This window comes from Pelophylax lessonae (assembly GCF_965119305.1).
Source record: "Pelophylax lessonae genome assembly, chromosome: 8".
NCBI lineage: Eukaryota > Metazoa > Chordata > Amphibia > Anura > Ranidae > Pelophylax > Pelophylax lessonae.
The window spans coordinates 40875530-40902304 of record NC_138775.1 but is presented as its reverse complement, the minus strand read 5'-3'; the positions used below and the strand labels follow the sequence as shown (position 1 = coordinate 40902304).

The 26775-nt window shown below is 43.6% G+C and overlaps 1 protein-coding gene across 1 annotated transcript in view; it reads right to left on the bottom strand.

Moving 5' to 3' along the window:
* The window catches only part of FOXP1 (forkhead box P1), a 1279200-nt gene that overhangs the window by 614250 nt on the left and 638175 nt on the right, over window positions 1–26775 (bottom strand). Inside the window, exon 5 of the mRNA XM_082265551.1 lies at window positions 25995–26065. The gene's annotated coding sequence lies outside the window, so the exon portion shown is untranslated. The remainder of the gene's footprint in view (window positions 1–25994; window positions 26066–26775) is intronic.

The following is a 26775-nucleotide window of genomic DNA, read 5'->3' as shown; positions in this document are numbered from 1 at the left end:
TTCTCCTGCACCATGCCAGTCACCCTGCATTCTCCTGCACCATGCCCGCCGCCCTGCATTCTCACCCTAGGCTTATACTCGAGTCAATGATTTTTCCCATCTTTTTGTGGTAAAAGTAGGGGTCTCGGCTTATACTCGGGTCGGCTTATACTCGAGTATATACGGTATATGAAGTGCAGCATTATTGTTTCATGTTAGGAAGCTTATGGGAGGAGACAAAGCCCAAAGTTAGACCTGCACCTGTTTTTGGAGACATGGAGACACATGATGGTCCTGAGAGCAGTTCTAGGAGACACCATCTACTACTATCTATCTCAGTCTGTTTTGCTTAAAATTGCGCTTGAAGTTTCCACTGTACCCAGAGCGGAGGATTTTGGAATTGCTGGCTGCTTTTGTGGACAAATGAAGGACAACTACATAAAAAGACCAAACTCAAATCATCCAAAGCTCTTTCAAAAAATAATGAATAAGGCAAGAAGATAGAACTTGCGTGATCACTTGATTTCTGGCAAAATCAATGGATATTTATCGTGACTAAAAGATAGCAAATAAGAAAAGTTCATTGTTGCGGTTTACGTCCACTTGAACACAAACCTGTTGCTTTGTTCTGAATCGGCGAAGCACAAGTTGCTTTAAAACAACGTAGACAGGGACTTAGGGACACAGCAAAGTGAAAGATCACAAAGTTATTAAATATAATTGAGACAATCAACACACTAAGGGCTCTTTCACACGGTCCGCCTCCGTAGGCGGATCCGTGTTGCTCAGCGGGGATCGATCCGCAATCCCCGCTGAGCCGGCGGATGACAGCTCCGTCTCTGCTTGCAGTGCGGAGAAGGAGGTGTCACAGCCCCCGCTGCTCTCTATGGGGAATCGGATGAGAGCGGACCGCCTGTCCGCTCTCATCCGATCCCATCCGATCCGATCCCCAGGACGGATGGAAAATAGGATAGGGTTTCCATCTGTCCGGATACCACGGACAGGATTGGATGCGGATGGCAGCGGGTGTCAGCGGACATGTCTCCGCTGACATCCGCTGCTCCATAGGGCTGAATGGGGCATCCGATCAGATCCGCCTAAAAAACTGACAGGCGGATCTGATCGGACCGCCCATGTGAAAGAGCCCTTAGTGAATATATTTTGTGGAAAGAAAAGAAATATTAAAAAGTGATCTCTGGCTTTAAAAGTAGCTTTACATGGAACACTAAATAGAAATAAACAAAAAAACTTAGATGACCACATGGTAGCTAGCACACCCCAACCTATATTGCTTCTCTGGAGAGGTCTAATATAAGTCAGGTGGACATCATTTAACATTCATGCTGGAACGGGAAATTTGGCTGAGATATTAGCGGGATTTTAAATTGTGACACAAAAGCTAAATATAGGAAAGAAGCAGTTACAAGGATCAGTGCCTTCACTTTACTGCAAGTTCAATACACACTGCTGAGTACGATTGAATCTTTATGGGTCTAATGGCACTATTTAGTGACTTTGACAGAGAAAAATCAATTAAGTATACAATATCACACTGTCATCTCAATTCAGCACAGATGAAATTAAGTTAAATTTTTCTCCGTTCCTATACAAAGTTTGACACAAGTAAAATGCCGGCAACAACTCCTGTTACCGGAGCAGGCTACTGTATTTAGGAAACCAAGCCTACTGTACACATACAAAAATAACTATATATATATATACACATATACACACACACACACACATACATACTGTATATACAGTGGTTGGACAAAAATATGGAAACACTACATGATTTGCAGGTGTGAAAATGGCGACAAGTTTCATGTTGAAAGGGATGTAACATTCCTTCTGCAGTGTGAGGAGACACCTAACTGACAGGTGGGAAGCCTCACTTTCATCATTCATTGCATGTGCTGTAAATAATACGGAGTCATGTCAGAGCTTACTGAGTTTTAAAGAGGGCAAATTGTTGGTGCCCGCTTAGCTGGAACTGCTATGATAGAAGTTGCCAATTTATTTGCGGTGGCCTGAGGTACAGTATCACAGGTTATGACGGCATATACAGTTCCCTTGAGGTATCTGATTCTATTATCCACTATCCAAGATTTATATTTGTTCATTCCCAGGAGAATTCAGGCAGTCTTGAATGAGGTGCCATGTTGAACTTCCAAAGACCAGTATGAGAGAGTGAGAGCGATAATACCAAATTTACTACAGCTGCTCCCCATTCACACCTGAGACCTTGTAACACTAAGAAGTCACATGACACCGGGGAGGGAAAATGGCTAATTGGGCCCAATTCGGACATTGTCACTTAGGGGTGTACTCACTTTTGTTGCCAGCGGTTTAGACATTAATGGCTGTGAGTTGTTTTTTTTTTTTTTTTTTGAGGGCACAGCAAATTTACACTGTTATACAAGCTGTACACTCACTACTTTACATTGCAGCAAAGTGTCATTTCTTCAGTGTTGTCACATGAAAAGATATAATAAAATATTTACAAAAATGTGAGGGGTGTACTCACTTAAGTGAGATACTGTATATGTAAAGCGCTGCGTAAATTGACGGCGCTATACAAGTACCTGAAATAAATAAATAAATAAATAATAAAATATAAAAATCAAGCAAGGGCTCTTCTTTAACACATAATACATGGAATTACCTGCAAAGATACACACATTTAAAAATATAACAGGAATACTGGAAGTCACAGGGGACTTCCATGTAGAAGACCCCATATCTCTATATCAGTTTCAGTGGCAATAACTACTTACAGAAAGGGGTTCAAAATCCACATTTGTCAATAAGTATGGACACCAAACCAAAATTTTGCATAAGGCACCATGCAGTCCAAGGTTGGCCTCGCATACTAATCTATTCCACTGACATGGCTATTTGGAATCAGGAAATATTGAGAAAGATATGAATGGCCAATAAATCAGGACATGTCCAGTAAGCTTGTGATTGTTCTCACAATTTTACAGTTACAATAGAAATAGTTGAACAAGCAGAGTTCCACAGGAGGACAATGGAATGGGAAAATGATAACAATGTATTACTCTGGTGCTTTGTACATCCTTAGGTATCAGTTCCCCAGTGCCCTTTAGAAAGTTCTAACAATTGTACAAAAAGGACTGGTGTGCCTAGCTTGGAAACAATGTCTTAACTTCAAAAGATTTTAAGTGCTCTAAAATTCTGCTCAGCATAACTAACAGAATAAGATTTAAAAGAGAACACCAGAGGAAAAAACTCCTCTGTAATATACAACAATAAAAAAGATTTTCCTTTCTCCGACAATGGTTCGTTTCTATGTATTCCAAAACAGATACAAGCCACAATCCAATTCTATCCCGTGTGGCCCTGACAATCATAACCTTCTCTTCACTGAGCTTGTTCTTACCTGCAGTGAGCTATTGAAGCTGAAATCCGGAAAGACAGTTAGAGTAACCATGTTGACTGGCACACCCATTATGTTTCTGAAAACCATAAAAGGACAGAGACCTTCCCACTATGAACCACCAAAGCCTGACTTGTCCTGAAAGGTCACATGTTGTTTAGTGCATTAGCTCTCACTGCATTTCAGGCATATGGAAAAAATAATTTTACAGCTGGATGTTTATATATATATATTTAAATATGTAACAATAGCTCTATTTTACATTTTAGGCTTTTGTATTAATGATAGACCTTTCAATTCTGCATAACCGGATATCATTTGTTTCTGAATCATTGTGAACACCTAATCTTTTCAGAAGGTTTAATTACAAATAGCGATAGGAAAAAGTACTCCCAAAAAACATAAAAAGTGTCAATACTTCTAAAGATTATCAGTGATATCTCACTCTTAGACTAAGCCAAAGCAGTGCCCAGCTCAAGAGACATCCCTTGCCCAGCATCCAGTCTGGATTTTAGATGGTGGCAGCACTCTGAAACCTCAAGGCTGCCAATATTTTTATGCATCTGGAGTCTCCACACATGTGGAGCACATCAGAATCCTCTTCAGGAGAAGCCCTAATTCAACACCATGTACTGAAAACTGTATTGACCACAGCGATCAATCATGTTATAATATCCAGACTCTATCTCTCAGAATGGAAGAATCCATGTGAAGTCAGAATATGACAGACACTATTCTATAGCCACATACAGATCAGATTGGCAGCCTTATGGGCCCATTCACCAACCTTTCTCAGGAAAATACAAGAGCTTAAATACTTTGGCTACCCTTAGTTAAGGGTGGAGAACCCCCAGGTGGTTGATTGGGCTAGCATTTTACTTCATGACTGAATTCACAACCCTTTGTGGGGTGGATGTAATTGGGCACCAGTCACTTTTGGAAGTTTAACAGATCTTAATACAGATTTTCATTCCTAAGCCTGTACTCCACAGACTATAAAGCAGTTTTAAAACAGCACATGTATCCAACACAACAGCACAACATTTAGGGCAGGAACTCCACTCAAGGATTCCAAACTTGGCAAGGTAGTAAGGTGCCGATTTGCTTGTGTCCACGACTTTACTCTCCAATTTTATCAGGTGTCAATAGATATTAAAGGATGATAAACCCCGAAGAACCTAAGTAGGTTAAGAGGTCCATATAGAGAAACATTAAGCTTGACTGAATGATCCCCTTTAAGTAAATGCAGAAGGGAGGGGTAGGGAGATGAGCACCAAATGCAGTCCCTGCCAACTCCACTTATTTCAGAGGGAAACAACAGCCATTGGGATGGCTATTTAATGCACCCAATCAATTGGTTCCCCTGGCAGAAGCCTGGTGGCGGCATGGATGACCAACAGCTAAATATGGCCAGTACATGCGACTGTGGTTTCATGTCTGTGGGAAGCTTTACACTGCAAATGAGACAACCTCATTTTGTTCAGGCTTAATATAGAAGCCCATCTTTCTTGTGCAACTTGGCATAATTAAAAAATAAATAAATAAATAAAAGAATAAGAATGAATATATCTAGATTTATGACTTATAAAAGGTACCTATTGCCCACACTCGCAATAAAGCCCTCTGGATAAGGATGTTAATATTTAAACAGGATTCATAAATTTTACATATCTAGATTAAAATTTGAATGCTAATTCGGGTGATCACGAGCCACTCTTCCAAATTTACACACATCAATCCGGCAAAGCAGCCCTAGAGTTTGTAACGAGCAAGAAAATGATAAGCCGCAAATAAATAAAATAATAGCAACGAGAGAGAAAACATTTGTACAAAAGTCGGTGTGCAGCTTTAGCGGAACTAAAACCTCGTAGGCAGCCGTGTATTAAATATACATAAAATGCAAATTCGTTTGCAAAGAAAGACAGAAACAACAGACCAGTATCATTTATTTTAATGTGACACCAACCTTTATTCTGTATAACTGCCAAAAAAACACATTCATTAGGTGCCGCGCCAATCTGCAACATGTAAATAAATTACATTCATTTCAAAAGATTTCACGGGTCACCAGGGAAAAGTAAAAAGGCAATTATATAAAGCTGATGCGGTTTTGAGAAACAAATGACATTTTCTGCTTCTAGGGGCCTGGTAATTTTACTTGTAGAGAATTAGGAAATTTCTCTTTTCAGGAACGGTTTAGGGATGAGAGACGTCGCTATTTAGAAAAGGGGAAGCAATGTTCTGGTCGTTGCTGAGAAGGAAAACAAGTTACAGTGATGTAGAACAGGAGTAAGTTGGTCATAAAATCAATGTTCTGTCGCATGTTCTGCCTTATACTGAGAATGTTGTAACACATGCAACGGGAAATAGGTAAGAGCTAAGGTTCTGATAAAATAAACAAAAAATAAAATAAACTTAGTAGAGGATGACGAACTGACAAACATGTAAAAATGGGATTTTCGGCTTACCGTAAAATCCATTTCTCTGATGTTCACTGACGGACACAGTGCCTCATCTTCTTAACTACGTGGGTTATGCTGCCCCCTACAGGAGTAGGACACTAGGCAGGAAAGAACTTGACTACGTCTATGGGGCAGTCCCAGGGGGTATACCCCCACTTCCTGCTATAGGTACTCAGTTTTGTTACAAGCCGTGTCAGAAGAAACCTAAACTCCATAGAGCAGTGGTTGCTGTGTCTTTCAATGGACTTCAGAGAAATGGATTTTACGCTAAGTCAAAAATCCCTCATCTTCTTGACTACGAAGGATGTCCCAAAGTAGTGACAAACAAGAGGGGGGGGGGGGGGGGAATAGGAAAAATAAACAAAACTTCCCAAGGCTAAACATAGCCAACCAGGTAACATGGAGCTCATCCATAGAACAACTGGAGCTCACCTGAAAAAAATTAAAACACCCTCAAAGAGAATCAAGTTCTCTAAACAGCAGCCTGCAAAACCTTGTGGCCGAAGGTAGCATCCGCAGATGCCAACACATCCACCTTATAAAACTTTGTGAAAGTGTGCACAGATGACCAAGTAGCCGCTTTGCAAACCTGCATCACGGACGCCTGATGACGGAGGGCACAGGAAGCAATAAGCTGGTGGTGAATTGGCGCAAGAAGAGGTCTCAAAAAAAAAAAAGGTCTGGTCCTGGGGACCCGGGGGAGGGGGGGAAGGGAAACACCAGGGGTGGGGGGACCCCCAAACAGTTCAGGGGGTAGCTGTCCACTGTAGCGGCTGCCGGCGGAAGAGACAGAAGAGATCTCTGGGGGGAGACAAGAGGGAAGACAGCGCAGCGCCTTCTAAGTGCAGCAAGACATTTATTGAAGTATGTGCAGCAGTATTACACTCACATTTAGTCGGTGAATAAGATGCAGTTTGTCAAGTAATGTTGATCATCAGGAGCATCACTGGAGCAGGTCCTGGTGGTGGAGGCAGTGGATCCCGGTGAGAGCGGCAGGGGGTTCCTCCGTGTGTACAGGGATGGCCTCGGTGGTGTCCGTGGGCTCCTCGTCAACTGGTGGAACGCTGGCACTCGTGGGTCCTGGGATCCTGGAGTCACTCCTGGCGGTGATGCGGAAGGAAGGAGCGCATGCTCCGATAACGCGTCGCCGTAGCATCCTGCATCACCGCCAGGGGGTACAGGGGAAGAAACGATTTGCCCTGACAAAGTGCCAGGGAACAAAGCCACCAAACCAGGGACCCACTCATTCTCCGACTTAACAGGATCCAATGGTCTAGAGACTGAGGATTATTGTTCCATTTCACCAGAATCTCTTTTTGCAGAGATTTTGCGTGGAACTGTGCAAACAGAACCGCCTCGAAGGTAGACACCATCAGGCCCAGTACCCACATGCAAGACCGAAGAGATGACTGTCTGCTGGACAGCAGAAGCTGAATTGCCTCCTGCAATTTCTTAAGTTTTTCCAGAGGAAGAAACACTCTGGCTGAGGCCGAGTCCAGAGTCAGATCCAGATAGTCCAGGCTCGTGGACGGAACAAGAGCAGACTTCTGAGGATTCAGAATTTAACCAAACTCCCTCAGAGCTAGCAGCTTTGGGGCAAATACTTTTGTGAAGAACCGAGGAGCAGTGGTGAGACCAAAGGGTAATGCTACAAACTAATAATGCTCCTCGCCCACGGCAAAGCGAAGGAAGCGTTGGTGGTCGACGCATATTGGGATGTGTAGGTAGGCGTCCTTAATGTCAATAGAAGTGAGGAAATCCCCTCCACCATGCGAATGGATTCCATTCGGAACTTCTGTACCTCCACAAACCAGTGTAGCGCCTTGAGGTCAAGAATTGGACGCACCTTGCCTTCCTTCCTGGGAACTGTAAACAGGTTTGAGTAATACCTTGAAAACATTCCGATGTCGGAACCAGGACAATCACCCCTTGAAGTAACAAGTCTTGCACTGCCCCAAAGTGATCCCCTAAGCGATCTGGGGAAAAGTGCAGGTTGGAAGGGAAGAACTTAGCCCGGAGGATATGATCGAAACTCGATCTTGTAGCTGGAGCGAATGACTTCGTGGACCCACCTGTCCTGTATCAGGTAGGTCCACGGATCCGGAAACTTGAGAAGACCTCCCCCCACCCCAGATACGGATGAGGGCACCCCTTCATGCGGAGGAAGCTTTGTTCACAGGTCTGGCAGTACCTGCTCGTGGCTTGCCGAACCAGGTCCTCTTAGAACCCCCCCGGCGGAGGCTCTGAAGGGCTTAGATCCCTTATCTTGAGACCCTGAGGGACAAAAGGCATCTTGTGAGTGGAAAAGGAAGGCCCACGTCTGCAACGGGACTCCTTACCCTTGGAAGCCTAAGGAAGAGGAGTACTCTTTGATGCCTTTGATGATGTCATCCAAGGAAGCTCCAAACAGGTGATCCCCACAAATGGAAGATCGAAAAACGCATTCTCCACAGGTCAGCATTTCAGCCAGATAATGCACCACAGGAAATCAAGGGAGCAGCATCCAAAGAGGTGTCACAGACAAACTGTAGCCCTTGGACCAACAATCTGCCAGCTCCGCAAAGGCAGGGGGGAGCTGTTCCCCCTCTAGGTCCAACATAGCAGTTTTGCCCACTCTGTCACAGGTTGAGACACCAGGGCAATAGTAAATACCAGCCTAAGTGCCGAACCAGTCACAAAGAACATATGGCAGGTCAAGGCCTTGACCTCCTATCAGCCAGATCTGAAGACTGGGTACTCTTGAACCAGGTTTATTCAACCTGGAAACCGGGGAGTCTACTACAGGAGGAACCGTCCATTTTTTAAGGAGGGAATCCTCATAGGGGTACCGCATTGCAAAATGCTTAGGGATTGAAAAGGTGTGTTTTGGCCACCCCCACTGTTTTGTGACAATAAAAATACCTTCACCGCTTTGGAGGACCTGTGGGTGCCAAAGGTGACCCGCGCCTCCGATGCTGCGTTAGTCGCATCCTCCATCTTTAAGGTTTCCCGCACTGATACAATCAGCGCATCCACTAGCGCCTTTGCATGCATGGCTAGAGGAGCAGAGGAATCATCCTCACTATCTGAGCACGCAGGGTGCATAGATGCAGACCCCGCAAGGTAACTCACATCCGCAGCGGCCAAATCAGATTCTGGATCTGATGAGACAGAGGAAGCCGGTGAAGGCGGAGGACGCTTTTTGCTAGCTCGTTTGCCCAGGACCAAATCTACCTTGGACACCAAAGACTCCAGGACCGCCATCAGTGCAGTCAATTGTTGGGACTCCGAGGGCCTGACAGCCTCTGAGAGGGGATCATTTGGTGAAATATGCTCCAGGGACTCCATGAATCGAGAGGGAAACCCACACAAAAAAGTGTAGAACACTGCAAGTGACACCCCAATGCGCCGGTGGCACCACAAGACCCAGCACAGAGCACTACCGCTGCAACAGCAGAGAGAGGGAGAGAAAACCCCACAAACAGACTCACCACCACTTGTCGGGTACTCACAGTACCAAACTAACTGCACACCATGCAGCGATCAGGAAGAGGAATATCCAGGGATCAGCACTAGAGGCTGAGGAGGGGCTCCCACTGCCGAATCACCGCACATCCGGCTACAAAAACATGGCTTCCGCGAATTTTAATAGGAAACCACAAGAAAATGGCCGCAGAGGCTACACATATATGACCGCTGATCTGTAGCATAAAAGGCTAGAAGAAAACGGCGGCCTCGTGCGGCTCCCGGGGACCCCAGAAGCTCGGAAATTATTCCAACAGGAAGGGGGGCCCTGGCAGGCACCCCCACCAGGTCCACGCCCCTCCCAAGGTTCGAAATTCGGTCGCCGATGGCGCACTCCCCAGCCTTCACCTGCTTCAGGGGTCAGGAGGCAAGACCACAGGGAAGGTTTTGTCAGGGGACACTATGGGGGCTCAGGAGGGCACTAAAGTGGTTTCCTGATGCAGATCAGCACAGGGAAGCTGTTGTGGCAGATCTACTTGTTGTGGTGAGCTAATCCCCGCCAGCCCTCCTCTCTCGTCCATCCCACATTAAGTCAACCACAAGCGCCTTGCATGGACTAGAGGAGGGCCGGGGGGATCAGTGCAGTATACCCAGGGGATGAGCTCAGGCATGTTTGGAAAACAGCCAGAACCTGCCTGAGCTATCCAGCCTGAAAGCTGTCATAGGCAACAGATGCACTCCCCGTCCCACAGCCATAGGTCAACAAGAAGCCTACTGCAGGAAGGGGAATGCTTCTGCCACCTAGGATTGGCTTGGCTGCTTTCCAGCCTCAGAGGTCAGGTGATCAACGTGCCTAACCTCATTGCTTCGGTGTGACACTCCGCCACTCTGGAGGAGGAGCACTTACAGGTTAGCAGAACAGGGACATGTGATCTACCTGCTTGAGTTCCTTTGAATTAAGTGAAGCTGCATGGTCAGTGTAAGTAAAGATAACGAGACTGTCGTCTTCTGCCATGCGCTCCTCTTTTAAGGCAAACAAAATGTCTCCCCTCATTCTATAAATTATACCCTTTATCTGCCATGGTGCTGCTGGTGTACTGTGCACTAGAGCAATGCCTATACAAAAACAACTAAAGCACTTTATAAGTTTACAGTACTCCTTGTATGGCTCCCCAACACTGTTAATATTGACTGTGTGTTTCTTTAAATGTATATACAGCAAACCCAAGAACTGGCTTTTTGTCTTTATTTTCACCTAGGGATACTGCCAGTGAACACAATTCCTGTCCTAGGGTGACAACTCTCTCTCACTCTACTGTATCTTCATGGAAGTGATGTCACCAACAGAAATACAGAACACCTTCCCTATTCCCCCTTTCTATAACATAGCGAGAGGTGTTCGGTAGTTCACAAAAGAGCTGATAGCATTGTTTGAGATTTCAGTTCAAAGCACAGGAGGTTACAAGTACCCTGACTTTCCGGCAGGATGAACAGTTTTTTTTTTTGCACTTATTGAACAGATATATATATATATATATATATATATAAAAAAAACACTTCAATGTTTATTTAACAGCAAAGTGAGCAAATAAAAGAAGCTCATTGTTAGGGTTTACATATCCTTTAAATGTCACTTCTATACACCAGGGTAGGCTGCCCCTGGTAAAAGGACTACAGACTGCCATACATACTGCCAGACTGTAGGTGGAAAAGGAGGCACTGTAGTCCCTCAACAGCTGCAGCACTGCTCAGCCCAAAGCTCTGTTGCAAGGAATCCCCCAAGTAAATACATCGCCTCAGGCTTCTGGAAGAATTTGTGATTACCCGCTTGTACTGTTAAAAAAAAAAAAACATAAAATGTATCCCGGTTTACAGCTCATAAAATTAGGAAACTGTGATGTAATAGGAACAAACTGGATGAATGCAGACCTCAGCTATGTTGTGGTCTTTGTTTGCAGAATACTGAATCGTGCAAAAGTGCTGCCCTATGAGGCTGAGGTAAAATGTCTCCAAGACTTTAACTTTTTGCAGAAGGAAATGACAATCTGGATTACTTGAGGCTGCCCATTGGCTGACCTTTGTTTCTATGATTCCCTACTGATGAATAATGCAATAGAAGATAACTGGGACACCTGACAAAAATGAACCACACAGTAAGCTTGGTGATACGTTTTTCACTTTAAGGTAATTGAAAATGACAAGGGGTCATTCTTCATGTCTGGAGATGTTTGTCCTCTGCATTTAGAAAGACTTCTTTACAGAAAGAGCTGTAAAATTGTTGGTTAGACTTTCATGGGAGCTAGCTCTAGCCAACTGTGATTGTTTTTGAAAAGAGATTGGGTATGTTTCTAACTGCACAAGATAAAACTTGCTAATATTATTTCAAAGTAAGAACACTGTCGATTATTGATCGAAGGACTTTAGAGTCCATCGGACCCTAGGGTTCATCTAGAGCTTCCCTGGGCTGTGGCTGGTTGAGCTTTTATTTGATAGAGCCTGCATAGTTCCAGGGCTAAAACCTCTTGACAAAGCCAGCAGTGAAACACCAATTGTCTTTCCAGCTTTCTGTAAGGCCTCTTTTACATAGGTGGCTGAAAGGCAGCACAAACAGGTGGTTGAGCTGTGGTTTTGCTGCCCCCTCACTACCCAGGCCCAAGTTAACATGGCCACTAGCCATGCTAGTTCTTACTCCCACAGTGCAGAAACATTTTTTACCACAGGTCCTGATCGGCAGGCAGGACAGCCAGCAAACATGACCTAGTCAAGGAAACTGGGCAATGACACAACTGCCCTGGAAGCATGTAAAATGCATGCAGCTGTGGCATGGTCGTACTGCCTTTTAAGGTTTAAAACCGGCATCCAGGAGGTGACATATTGCCTCTGAGCCGCTTGTCAAATATATCTGGAAAGCAATCTATGGTGGAGGGGTGGCAAAGACAGCCACAATTGTACATGTGTCCTCTTTGTTTACATTCATCCTACTGACCACGACTGTAAAGGTTGCATTCTTCTTATGGAGGAGAAGTTTTGCCATTGATCTCTGATTAATTCTTGTTCCCCAAATTAGATTTTAGGGGTTCCTCTTGGGTATAAAGATTGAGAAATGTGGCTTTAGGGGACCAGGAAGAATTGTATTCCCTGTTGGAGTAAATTGGATCATGGATTTTAGCTGAACTCGATAGACACGTGTCCATTCAATCTAAATAACTATGCAACTATTGTGCTCCATTATGTTTCTACGGCCTCCTGAAAAATCTGTTCTATTGAGTTGGAAACGTTCATATTTCACTTTTCAGAGCTGCAGATGTATGAAAGCATTCTAGACACATGTTCAAGGCCCTGAAAAAAAATGATGACTGCTTTCATTTCAACACAATAAATCCTTAAAAGAGTGTGTACAGAAGCAACAGAACAAACAAGGTAACAAATACTATTTGCAGCGTTTATCGTTTCACTGCCCTTTATTACAGAATGACATTTCTCAAAAAAAAGGTGGAAATTCTCTGTAAAAAGAGATTTTAACATCTAACAATGGTAAGTTTCATTGGAACGCTGTAGCAGCAAACACTGTGTCAATGATCAGTCAGCCTGCACCGAGGAGCTGCTTTCGGTGATACCTATAAAAGAGCCCGGGGGCTGTGCAGCTTATCACAATGTTTAAGCGGAGCTCAGAAGCCTGCAAAGTACATTACTGCTAGTAACAGCTCATGAAAAATACAGTGAAAAACTGCTAGTGGCAGAAACACTTAACTTCCTTGTTAGCAACCTCTCTCATGTGGCACTTTAACGCCGAAAAGTTGTTTATTATGTTCTGTGCCAGGCAAAACTGATTAAATGGGGCTCTTAAGAATCAAAGCGTTATAAATTCATGGAAATACAGCCAGCTATAAATTCTATGGAATTAAAAGCTTAGAAGAGTTCAGTTCGTGATCGCGGCTATTTCCATTGTTATTGCTGATTTGGGCAGATGTTTTACCCGTCAAAAAACGGAACCGGGCAGCAACTCAGCGCATGAAAGATACGTCTCAAATGCTGCGCAAATTTGAAAACTATTTTGAGTAGCAACGTGATTATTTGCATACTCAAAGAGAAAGAAGCAAGGCATCTCTTAATAGCCTATATTAATTAAAGAGGAATAGTGTAAATTAAGATGTATTTACTACAGGTATTACAAGTATCAACAATACGCAGTGCTTTACATGCTGTACGTTTACATTAGTCCATACCTTCAAGGAGCTTAAAATTAGGGATCGACCGATTATCAGCAACACCGATATATCGGGGGCCGATATGCACTTTCCCCGATACAGGGGCGTAACTACAGGGGTTGCAGGGGTTGCAATCGCTACCGGGCCTCATGCTCCAGGGGGCCCGGTAGCAAACCAGTGGGTGAACTTCTAGGATCTCAAAGGTCACACTTGCGACCGGGCCCTGGCATTTCACCACTGTGGGGAGGCCCCAAGATTGCAGGAAGGGGGCCCACTGCAGAACTTGTGAAAGGATCCTGATGCGGGACCATAATAAAAGGCCATGCAATGAGATTAAAGAGCCCCAGGATTAGTGGGAAGAGCCCCGGGCTTGAAGGGAAGGGCCCCGGCCAGGGATCTGGGGGGCCCTTCATGGTTTCTTGCATCGGGGCCCTGAAGGTTCTAGTTACGCCTCTGCCCCGATATATCGGAATCGGCCCCTGAGGTTACCGATATTGCCAAAATTTAGGGAAAATGCTTGTACCGGGGTGATGCCTGCAGCTAGAGGCATCACCCCAGTACCGGTGTCCATAGCCGACGGTCGGCTGACTTGTAATGACAACCGATGTGGCTGAAAAGCCGCTCGGCTGTAATTACAAGGAGCATGGGGTGAACTTCTCCCCCCTCTCGCCGCCTTCCGCTGCTCGCCCGGGTCTCCCGTCTCCATGTAAAAAACCCGGAAGTGATGTCATGACATCACTTGCGGGTACTCGGCGCCGAATTAAAAAAACTGGCAGCATGCCGAGGAGGGGTTTGGGGTCTTTTAGACCCCCAGATCCCTCCACAAGAGTACCTGTAGAAAGAAAAAAAAATGTTTTTTACATGTCCGAAAATATCGGCAGATATCAGACGATACCAATATCTGATGACCAAAATATCGGTATCGGCATAAAAAAAACGACATCGGTCGATCACTACTTAAAATCTAAAGTCCTTATTTCACATACATACACATACTAGGACAAACAATAAGCCAAGTAACCTACCAGCATGTTTTTAAGTGTTGGAGGAAACCAGAGTACACAGATAAAACCCAAGCAAGCAAAGGTGAACATAGTGTGTATGGCTGAATTTGCATCGCACAGACATCGCATCTCATCTGCACAGCAATGCGGTGCGAATCACGTGCGATGTCTGCCATCGCACTAGTGTGAACCAGCCCGTACTCTTCAACTCTAAAGCTTTCCTTATTTACTCTTTGATATTTACTGCCATGTAAAGTGCAGAATATTAACATCAATTATAAACTGTACTTGCTTTTAAAAAGCAGTAATTGAAAAAATTAGTAAAATCCCAGATAAACACCCATCTCAGTCAGTAACTCTGAAGACATAGTGTATAAAATCTGTCCTTGACAGATGGTATTTTAAATGTGGTTTACCCTGTGACAAACCCTTAACAGGTCTTCCCATAAAGTCATTTCAAATGACCACATTCATTTATGCAAACCTTTCTTCCCCCCTTCTTTTTTAATTAACTCAAAATGTTTTAATCAATATATTTCTTCTCGGACCTCTCAATTTTTTTTTTCCTAAACAATATTTCTCTTGCTCGGGCATTTAACAACTTCATTGCGAATGGCCAAGACTTATAGATTAATTTTCCTAAAAGTGCTAATTTTATCATAAAAACGCCGCTTGACATCAATGGTTTATTATGGTGCAGTCATCAAAAATTTCTCTGAGCTGCTCTTATGGCAAGGCTTTCACCTTAACAACTTTGGTACAAGAGATGACATGTCTTCATGACAAAAGTTGGTTAAAGTAAGGGACATTTCTTAAAGGGGAGTTCCACTGGAAACAGAGGTCAGGGATTTGATTTGGCCCACCTAGGCAGTAATTTGAAAGGGTTTCCATTTCTTCACATGTGCTTAAGAGACAACAATTAGACTCTATTTAAAGGCTTGGTCAACTTACAGCAAATCTTTACCAATAGTCACAATGTGGAGATGTGATTGAGCTCAGGCGGGTTTGAACCTGCCTGAGCTATCCTGCCAGGAAACTCTCTAAGCCAATCATAGAAGACATAGGCATTCCCGGCCCCTCAGCGGCACGTATGCACACCCCTTGCATATGTGCAGTTGTAGGGCAGGGAATGCCTCCATAGCCTATGATAGGCTTTCGACCTTGGCAGCTTCCTAGCAGGATAGCTCAGGCAGGTTTCCGACTCATGCCCAAGCACACCTGAGATCATCCCTAATGTGGAGCTTACACAAAGTGGAAGACTCTCAGCTCACCTCCATGTGACTGAGCAGCCAAGCACCAGCACGATCACACAGGATTTAGGGACGTAAGGCAGGCCATAGACAGTGCAAACTTCTTTCCTGCAACCACGGGTTGCAAGAAAGAAATTTGCATGATTCCCCCATCAACACAGAAAGTGTTGATAGGGGAATCCCTTCTGTCAAACAAGTGTCTTCTCCCAGCAGGGGCGGGCAGGGAAATCCACCCCTGCCGGGAGAAGATAGTGATTATCGCTGGTGGCTACAGCAGCCGCTTGGGATAATTGCAAGCAAATCCGGCAGGCCGGTTGTTCCCAAGTTGATAGACCGATCAACTTAGTACATTCAGCCTACACATGAATGGTTCAAATCTCAGCCAGTTCCTGCTGAGCTGGCCGAGATTCGAACTGTCTATGGCTGGCATAAGTCATCTATTTCCCCATACTCAGAATTAGTGGCTATTTTTTTTTTTTTTTTGTTTCCAGCAGCCAGAGTATTAGAAGAGTAAAGGGAAAGTAAGTATATGCTACTGATGGGGGTTACAGTTAAAGTGAATCTGTTGCTCTGCCTTGCTTTAAATGTTTTAACTTCCTGTGATGGTGTGGCAATGATGCTGTACTGCTCCAGAATTCAGAGTAGAGTCGCCACTCCACGTAGGCTGTTCCTGCTTGGACTAAAGTGAGATGAGAAAGTGTTGTAGAGGGCATGACTATCAGCATTGTTACTGATGATATACATGCCTGTATCTTGTCATTCAACACCTGGCCCCACACGGCTTCCAGGATTGGCAGCAGTGCCTCTGTTGCTGCAACCCTTTCACTGTGAGCTGCAGTGTCTGGGAGGGGTAGTGTGTGAGACAAATTGAAGGAGGATTTGGCTCAGTCAGGTAAGGTAAAGGTAATTGATGAGGCTTGCAAATTACAACCTGTATTAACTGGATTTGGGACTTGTTCAGACATTTATACAGGAGCTTTGAGTTGTATTTTAACCACTTTACCACTGGAGGATTTTGCTGTCTTACGTCCAGGCCACTTTTTGCAATTCGGCACTGTGCGAGTTTAACTGACAATTGCGCGGTCGTGCGACGCCGTATCCAAACGAAATTTACGTCCTTTTTTTCCCATAAACAGAGCTTTCTTTTGGTGGTATTTGATCACATGTGCGATTTTTACTTTTTGTGCTATAAACAAAAAAAGATTGAACCCTGCAATCTGTCACTGTCTGTCACTTAGGAGATCCGCCCGCTTTGTTTACACAAGCGGGCGGATCTCCAAACTCGATTCCCCGACGTTTGGGGTAGAGCGGCGGTGATCACCGCCGCTCCTCCCCTGGCCCGACTCCCGCTGTGACTGAATACAGCGGGAGCGAGCCTCCGGCGGGGTGCGTGCGCCGCCCACAAGGGGAGGAGTCCAGCGACGTAGGTCTACGTCGCTGGACGGGAACTAACCACTTTGCCGCAGTAGAGCTCGAGTGAGCGGTCGGCAAGTGGTTAAAGAATAGAGAAATCTGCAATGTGTGAATGAGGGAAGTGGCAGTAGAGCCATCATTCACAGGTATGACCTTTGTGACATGACTGGCCAATGTGATCATCAGCTCCTTTTTCAAAAAAGAAGACACTTCTAAAGTGATCTGCATATTTACTTGACTTGTCTGCATGGCACTAGTGCTCTGCGGAGAACACTGAACATCATTCCTGGTCCTTGGAGCTTGCAATCAAAAATCCCAATTAAAAACATCCACATATTGTTTGGCCAGTCTAGGCAGTCCATTCACCCGCTAATATGTTTTTGGGTAAAAAAAAGCACCTGGAGGGAGCCCACACAAGCTCTATACAGATAGTGTACTTACTTTGGAACTCAACCGAGGAGAACAAGAACTGCTCTAGGAAAACTTGTATAACTCACGTAAACAATTTTACTTTACTGATAAACATTCAGTGGACACACCCACAAACACAGAGCGCACAAATGTCTATCAGCAATGGCCAGCACAAGAAAAACTCAGAGGAAGGGTAAACAGTAAAACAAACTGCCAGTAACAAGTAGACCAAGCTTGCACAACTGCTTACTCACATTACCTATTGTGTGTCTTCTTGTACAATGGGAGAGAGTTTTAGGCTGGCCATACACAGTTAGTTTTTTTTTTTTTTTTTCATTCAGCTAGCGAGCTGAACAAAACAAAAAAAAAATAAACAACCTGATTCCTACATCCACACAAATAAGGTGAATGGAGGAATACCCCCTCTTGGACCCTCTGCTGTCAGAATGCACTGAATACACATGTCCATTCCCCAGATGTACATCATATAATTGACTTCTGTTGAGTGGGGATGGCCTTATACTAAGTAAAAATTTACCTGGTCCCTGCTGAACTGGCCAAACTTTGACCAGTGTATGGCCAAGCTTAGTAGCGAGTTCAGTATCAGATATCCTCAAAAGCATAAGGGCAGATTTAGGCCATGTACACAGGAATGCCAAAAGAGACTTTTCGCTAAGCTTACAGGATAACTGCAGCTTCAGTGCCATCTACATCTGCCATAATTCCTGTATGGAGACAGCAAACCAGGACTCCGAATCTTACTTAAAAAGATCAGTTTGCTCTACACTGTGGCTTGCAGCCTCCCGCTTTATATTTACATCCTGCTGTGTTGCTAGTTGGAGCTGCAGGCAGAAGAGAGACGGATTCTGGGTTGAATGAGCGACCTGTCCCTGTCTTCAAAGAGCTCCTTCTAGTGGTCGCCCTAGGAAATTTCTTTAGCAGCAAAGCAGGATGTATGCAAAACCTGTCCCTTTGTGTGGATACAAAAAAAAAAAAACTTTAGGTCCGCAGCTTCCTCAATGTCAGGGCATCGGCAATACATACCTATTTCCCCATGTTGTATCCTTTTAAAGGCTACGTTCACCTTTTTAAAGAAAATATTTAATTCACATATTTTGCAGGTAAAAAAGTGCATTTATTTATTTTTATTTTTTTTGAGCCTGCAGAGCATTGTGCCTGCCATCAGCAGGCTGTGGGTGCAAAGTCAAGCTCCCGCATAATCTCAATATAGCTGTCTGCCCATACCTCCCATACTGGCAGACAGCTACTGGAGAACAGGAGGATAAATAAACTACGAGAGCGCTCACCAGCAGCCTTGCAGTTCATTAAGAACATCAAGCTGTCTGCCGTGGGGACAGATGGTAGTTGTAGTTCATTCACAGATCACTGTGAATAAATGATGCCCTCTTTTTAAATTGTAAAAATGGATATGGGAAAAAGATTGGAGGGGTGCAGGCAGGTACTCTTTGGTAACGTGGTAAATGTTGCACCTTAAATATGCAACATGCTACCAAAGGTGAAACTATCTTTTAAAGACCCTGCAAGTACAGAAAAAATACTGTACCTGGTGATCTGCCAGAAATGCATGTTCCTAAATCCTGTTGTGAGCTGACAACACAGAATGGTGCACATTCTGCTGCCCATTTGACTTTTGCTGAACTTCTCAAACTCTCCCACACCCTATTCTCTACATAGAGACTAATCATCCTGTAGTGTCCCAAGATTAAAAATATTTGTGAATCTGTGAATCCTCACCTTGTAAAAATAACCCATTCAACTAAAATAGAAATGTAAAGCAAAACAGTTCTTCATATAATATATATATACATACACACACACACATACACTTATACATATATATATACACAGTTACACACATATATACACAACACACACTGAACAAAATTATAAATGCAACACTTTTGTTTTTGCCCCCATTTTTCATGAGCTGAACTCAAAGATCTAAGACATTTTCCATGTACACAAAAGGCCTATTTCTCTCAAATATTGTTCCCAAATCTGTCTAAATCTGTGTTAAGCCTCGTACACACGCGTCGAAATTCGGCAGGGAATTTTCGTCCGACGACCGATCTGCCGATTTTCGGCTTGTTAGTATGATGCTTCCGACAACCGACTCCGCCGTCAAAACACGGCCGATTTTCGTGCAGTCAGTACAGATTTCGACAGGGAAAAATCTTATGAGCAAGCCTGGGCATGCTCAGAGAAGAAAGAACACAAAGAAAACAAACCAACACATGACATCACTTCTGAAGTAGAATTTTGTCAGGCGAGAAAATTTGTGTGCAGTCTAGGCACATTCCAACCAACAAAACACCACTCTGGACAAAAGACGGACGATCGGTCAGGCCGATAATCGTTGCGTGTGTACTAGGCTTTAGTGAGCACTTCTCCTTTACCGAGATAATCCATCCACCTCACAGGTGTGGCATATCAAGATGATGATTAGACAGCATGATTATTGCACAGGTGTGCCTTAGGCTGGCCACAATAAAAGGGCACTCTAAAATGTGCAGTTTTATCACACAGCACAATGCCACAGATGTCGCAAGTTTTGAGGGAGCGTGCAAGTGGCATGCTGACTTCAGGAATGTCCACCAGAGCTGTTGCCCGTGAATTGAATGCTCATTTCTCTACCATAAGCCATCCCCAAAGGTGTTTCAGAGAATTTGGCAGTACATCCAACCGGCCTCACAACCGCAGACCACGTGTAACCACACCAGCCCAGGACCTCCACATCCAGCATCTTCACCTCCAAGATCGTCTGAGACCAGCCACCCGGACAGCTGCTGCAACATTAGGTTTGCACAACCAAAGAATTTCTGCAAAAACTTTCAGAAACCGTCTCAAGGAAGCTCATCTGCATGCTCGTTGTCCTCATCGGGGTCTCGATCTGACTGCAGTTTGTCGTCGTAACTGACTTGAGTGGGCAAACGCTCACATTCGATGGTGTCTGGCACTTTGGCGAGGTGTTCTCTTCAGGGGTAAATCCTGGTTTTCACTGTACAGGCCAGATGGCAGACATCGTGTATGGTATTGTGTGGGTGAGTGGTTTGCTGATGTCAACGTTGTGGATCGAGTGGCCCATGGTGGCGGTGGGGTTATGGTATGGGCAGACGTATGTTATGGACAACAAACACAGGTGCATTTTATTGATGGCTATTTGAATGCACAGAGATACCGTGATGAGATCCTGAGGCCCATTGCTGTGCCATTCATCCATGACCATCACCTCATGTTGCAGCATGATAATGAACGGCCCCCATGTTGCAAGGATCTGTACACAATTCCTGGAAGCTGAAAACATCCCAGTTCTTGCATGGCCAGCATACTCACCGGACATGTCACCCATTGAGCATGTTTGAGATGCTCTTGATCGGCGTATATGACAGCGTGTTTCAGGTCCTGCCAATATCCAGCAACTTCGCACAGCCATTGAAAAGTAGTGGACCAACATTCCACAGGCCACAATCAACAACCTGATCAACTCTATGCGAAGGAGATGTGTTGCACTGCGCGAGGCAAATGGTGGTCACACCAGATACTGACTGGTTTTCAGACCCCCCCCCCAATAAAGTAAAACTGTACATTTTAGAGTGGCCTTTATTGTGGCCAGCCTAAGGCACACCTGTGCAATAATCATGCTTGATATGCCACACCTGTGAGGTAGATAGATTATCTCAGGAAAAGGAGAAGTGCTCACTAACACAGATTTAGACAGATTTGTGAACAATATTTGAGAGAAATAGGCCTTTTGTGTACATAAAAAAAAAGTCTTAGGTTACATTCACACCTGAGCGTAGCGTTTTCCCGCGATTTTACCGCGATTTTACCGCGATTTTTGTGCAGGCGTTTTTAGATTGAATATAAACCAATGGAAAACGCCTGTAATCTGCCCAAAAAGAAGCTCATGTACTTTTTTGAGCGTTGGGCGTTTTGCTCACAGCGTCAAAACACTCAGATGTAAACAGGGGCCATTGAAATTAATAGGATTTGTCTTGGGCATTTTGAGAGCTGATCCTAGAGCAGAAAAACTCGCCAAAAACGCCCCAAAACGCCTACATGTGAACGGAGCCTTAGATCTTTGAGTTCAGCTCATGATAAATTGGGGCAAAAACAAAAGTGTTGCATTTATAATTTTGTTCAGTGTGTAAATAATATATATATAACACAAACACATATATAGATTTTTTTTTTTCACATTTTGCATTCAAATTTTACACACCTTATTCCAATTTTACACACTTTTTGCAATAGAAACTTCAGTTTGGTGAAATACTCCCCAACAGGAAGGCTACATTCATATCTAGGCATTGCTATTTTTACAGGTGTTTTTGCAGCATTTTTGTGCAGTAATTTTTAGGTTGACAAGTGACCAATGAAAAAAAAATAAAAAACGCCTGTAATCTGCCAAAAAAGAAGCTCGTGTACTTTTTTGAGCAACAGGCATTTTGCTCAAGACGACAGAACGCTCAGATGTGAACAGGGGCCATTAAAATGAATGGGATTTATCTTGTTGGGCATTTTTAGAGCTGAGGCTTAGAGCAGAAAATCGCCCAAAAATGCCTAGATGTGAACAGAGCCTTAAGCACCACTGAATAGAGTCACTGCAGCTTTTCTTATTAGAACACCGAGAGTGGACCAGCTGATTATAATGAACCAGACCCTTATGGCCTGTACATACGACTCGAAAATCAGGCGACAGATCGTCCCTTTTTCTTTGCATGCTAGTCGCAAATCGAAAAAGAAGAGTTTACTAAAATTGTGAAAATTCATGTACGACAGCATGAAAATTTGGAAGTGATGTAATGTGTTTTAGTATCTTACAATCTGGTATCGTACAAGAACGATTTTTGTGCATGTCCCATCAGATAATATCGGATAAACTGTCGTGATCAGCTCCTGGTTATCGTACGATTGCTACGTGATTCAAATCACGGCAAACTGCAGGACAAATTTACAATGGTATTACTTCCTAATGGGGTTTTTAGCCACAACTGACAAGCGATAAATCGCACTGCTATCGCGGGCAAAATTACAACGTGAGAAGCTTGTTGCTCATAGAGCAGGAGCTTTTTTTGGGCAACAGCTTTGCACGTTGCGATTTGCCGCGATTGCAGCACAATTCATCAGGAGACAATTGCGTCAAAATTGCACCGCGATTGGAGTGCCATTAGCAAGTAGTGGCATCGCAAACACGATTCCCCCCGCGATTCAAATCGCCTAGGTGTGAATGGAGCCTTAGGCTGGCCAAACATGATCCAATTTTCTTACAATTTTCTGTACAAATTTCTTGAAATTTACCTTCACCTATGTAGTACAAAGGCCTGGCTAATTGGATACAAGTGAAAGTGCTGTTTAGCTTTGACCTCATATCATGTGGTTTGTGGTAAATCTAACAGAAAATTGTACAACAAAAGTTGAACATGTATGGCCAGCTTTAGTATTCTAAGAAAGTGGTGAAACAAACCCAGGAGCAAACTTGAGATCAAGAAAAATTAGGAATCCCCAGAGGGGATTATTTCTCAACACGAGTGGAGTGGAGTGTATGAGAATGATTTACTAAAACTGTTGAGTGCAAAATCTGCTGCAGCTCTGCATAGAAACCAAACAGCTTCCAGGTTTTTTTTTGTCAAAGCTTAATTGAACAAGCTGAAATTAGAAGCTGATTGGCTACCATGCACAGCTGCACCACATTTTGCACTCTCCACTTTTAGTAAATCAACCACTATGTATGTCTAGCCCCTGTTTTAGGAACATTTAAGTTTTTTTTTTTCTCTAAATGATGTACATTTGAAATAAAGAAAGAGTTTGGTGGTGTTATTCTTTAACAAGCAGCAGCAAACATTCAGGCATGATTACGCTTTAAACTTTAAAAAAAAGTATCATATCCGTTATTCATTACAATTAACAATTGCCACTACAAGAAAAAAAAAAAAATGACCAGCTTTACATTGATGGTCTAAAAGTGGCAGTATGGTGACAATCTCACATTTAAATTCAATTAGCCATGTTATATTCTTACAAGGTCACAAAAAGCAGTAATAAGCACTGACATCACATGGCATGGCGATGACTGGCTGCCAATGACATCATGGTTGTCATGGTGTCTAGAGAACGATTAATTTTTGAAAAGGATGATTATGGAGCAAGCAGATGAACATCAAGCGGGTGACACGGCTGTAGTAACACACTAAGATACGTGAAACACTTCTTGGGAACTTCTGTCTGATAGCATATTTGCACCTGAAGGCCATTTTCACAGTGCATTCCGTTAAAAGGTTGTAGAACATCTCTCAGACACTGAGAAATGAATATCCATGGCTTCTTGTGTGCAAGTCATAGAACAGCACTCAATGAATTATACTATGTACACAAAAGTGGAGCCATGTTTACCATAATGCTCTTATGGGTCTCTGCCTTTGGCCACAAGATAAGCAGGGGCAATCCCTAAAATACATCTACATTTTTTGTTTTCCATTTTTTCGTCTAACCACCTCTGTAAACAACTGGACAAATTTAGTAGCACGATGAAGATGAATGAATACGGGTCATTTGGAATGATAGAGACCCTCTACAGAACTGTTCTCTGCAGTAGAATGGTACAGCTAGAAGCTCTATATATAAGGCATTTTGTGGGGGTCCGACCGGGAGAACACAATAGTTCTGCAGGAGGGAATACACTGTTTGTGGTTGCAGGAAAGAAAATTGTACCATCTATGGCTGGCTTAAGGCTAGCTATACATGCTTAGCTTTCAGTCCACAGACTGAACAAGATAAATTGACTGCTTTCCCCATCCATGCTAAACATCTACACTGCCAGCTAATGGATTTGGTCAGCCGCAGGACCTGTAGCTGCCTGAATACCCAAACATTGACTACATCTGATAAGATAGTTATTGTTTGGCTAACAATTTTCCACCCAGCTACTTCAATTCAACTCAACTATTCAAATCAACTATTTGCTTGAATTTCAGAGGAATCAGCCAAAATTCAACAGCCAGCTTAAAACCTCTATTCTGGGTGAACCCTTTAAAGTGGTTGTAAACCTCAGACATGAAGTATAAACAAAGCATATCCCTCTATAGAGTGTACTCAATCCAGAGCACTAAAGCCCCCGTACACACGTAGCGCGATTGTCGGCCGCAACGATTGTAGGCTTGTTAGTATGATGCTTCCGATAGCCGACAGCGCATTTTCGGCCGAACATAATCTGTCGTGCAGGCATTAAAATTTTTGTTGGCCAACACCAGAACGGCCGATTGTTCGCCAGTCAGTACAGATTTCGGCCGACAGACAGCAGATTAGCAAGACTGGGAATGCTCAGAAAAGAAAAAAGACAAGGAAAGTAAACCATCACATGACATCACTTCTGCAGTCGGCTGTTGTTGGCCGACAAAATTCGTGTGCAGTCTTTTGCAGTTTTCAACAGACACGACAGCCCTGGACAAAAGACGGCCGATCGCTCGGCCGACGATCGGTACGTGTGTACGGGGCTTTAGTGTCATTTGTGTCTGCTGTCTCGTTCCTCTGCTATCAGCATAAATCACTCCTGACAAGTTTTCCTGACACCAAGAGCTAAAAAGGTGACAGGGGAGGGACCTCCAGCTGATTAACAGCCTCAGGTCTGTTCCTATGTGCTGTCCTATGTTCCCTCACAGAAATGAACTTTGGCTCCCTGCTTCTCAGATCTGAGAAATCCTGGTCAAATTCTGGACTTTGAACAGCTGTAGAAAAGGGAAGACTGCAGCTACAGCAAAGTAGACAGGTACAACTTATGTAGGAGGATTTGTTTCATATCTGTGTATCGCTTGAGGCCAGTCACTTCACTGGGTATATGTAAGGGTTTACAACCACTTTAAGGGCTCTTTCACACGGCCGATCCGCTTGTCCACAAATCATCCTATTTTTTTGCGGATGATTTGCGGACATAATGTAAGTCTATGGCATTGCGGATGTCAGCGGAATACCATCCGCTGACATCTGATTTTCCTCCTTTCAGTTCTGTTCCGTTTTTTGGAACGGAACAGAACCCTATTTTTCCTCCGTTCAAAAAACGGAAAGGAAGGAAAATCGGATGTCAGCGGTGTCATCCGCTGACATCCGCAATCCCCTTAGACTTACATTATGTCCGCATATCATCCGCAAACGGATGGGATGATATGCGGACTTACGGAGCAGATGACACAAATGTCATCCGTTCCGTGAAATAAAAAAAAGTCCCGCAGCGGAGCTTTCACACGGAGCGGCCGTGTGAAAGAGCCCTAAATTATGGATAGGGCTGACTGAGTTCTTACATCTTAAAATCTTTAGGCCTCAAAAAAAAAAAAAAAAAATTAAACATACTCAGTGCACGTAAATAAAAGCACATTGAAAAAATAATCATTAAAAAAAAAATGAATTACCTTATACAAGTAGCTGCTTCTGCAAAGCAAACTTCAGTCACAACCACCCAAAAAAGGTCACTCTCTTTACCCTGAAAAAAGAAAAAAAAGATGACTGAGATCATAAATAAATAGAGTGCAAGCGAGCACGTCGACAGCATTTTCATTGGCATCATGTTAGGCATGAGCAAACATAAGTAAATAAAAAAAGAAAAAAAAAAAAAAAAAAAGAATACACACACAAATAAACCCAATTGTTTTTAGTGGTGAATGAGAGTTAATAAAAACAGTATGACACAGGACAATTGCTTATCAGTACCAGCCAGTGCTAGTCTCTTAAAATCACAAGAATAACACAGGCATTTTTGGAAAGGAGTGGACACAGCTTGTATTCACAAAAAAAAATGAAAAGAAAAGAAAACTTGTCGACCTCCAAAATGATCCTGGTTGATAATCTGACTCACAGTGGGCCTTTACGATTAAAAAAAGAAATAGCTACTGTCATTTTTCACAGCAACCAGCAAAGGGTAGTTTACCTTTTTCTATTTTCTACTATCATGTTGTGTTTATTAGTTGTAGTTTTTTTATTATAACTATAAAGTTTGTTATTTGAATTTATCTATTATATATATATATATATATTTACTCTTTAAATCCAGGTTTTTTTACTTTGCTGCCTACTTCTGGACCCTTAGGCCCCGTTCACACTGGGGCGATCCGACTTCCAGGGGCGACCTCCGAGGTCACGGTGCGAGCAGTGCGCCGCGACCTCGGAGCGGCCGGCACGGACTTCATAACATTG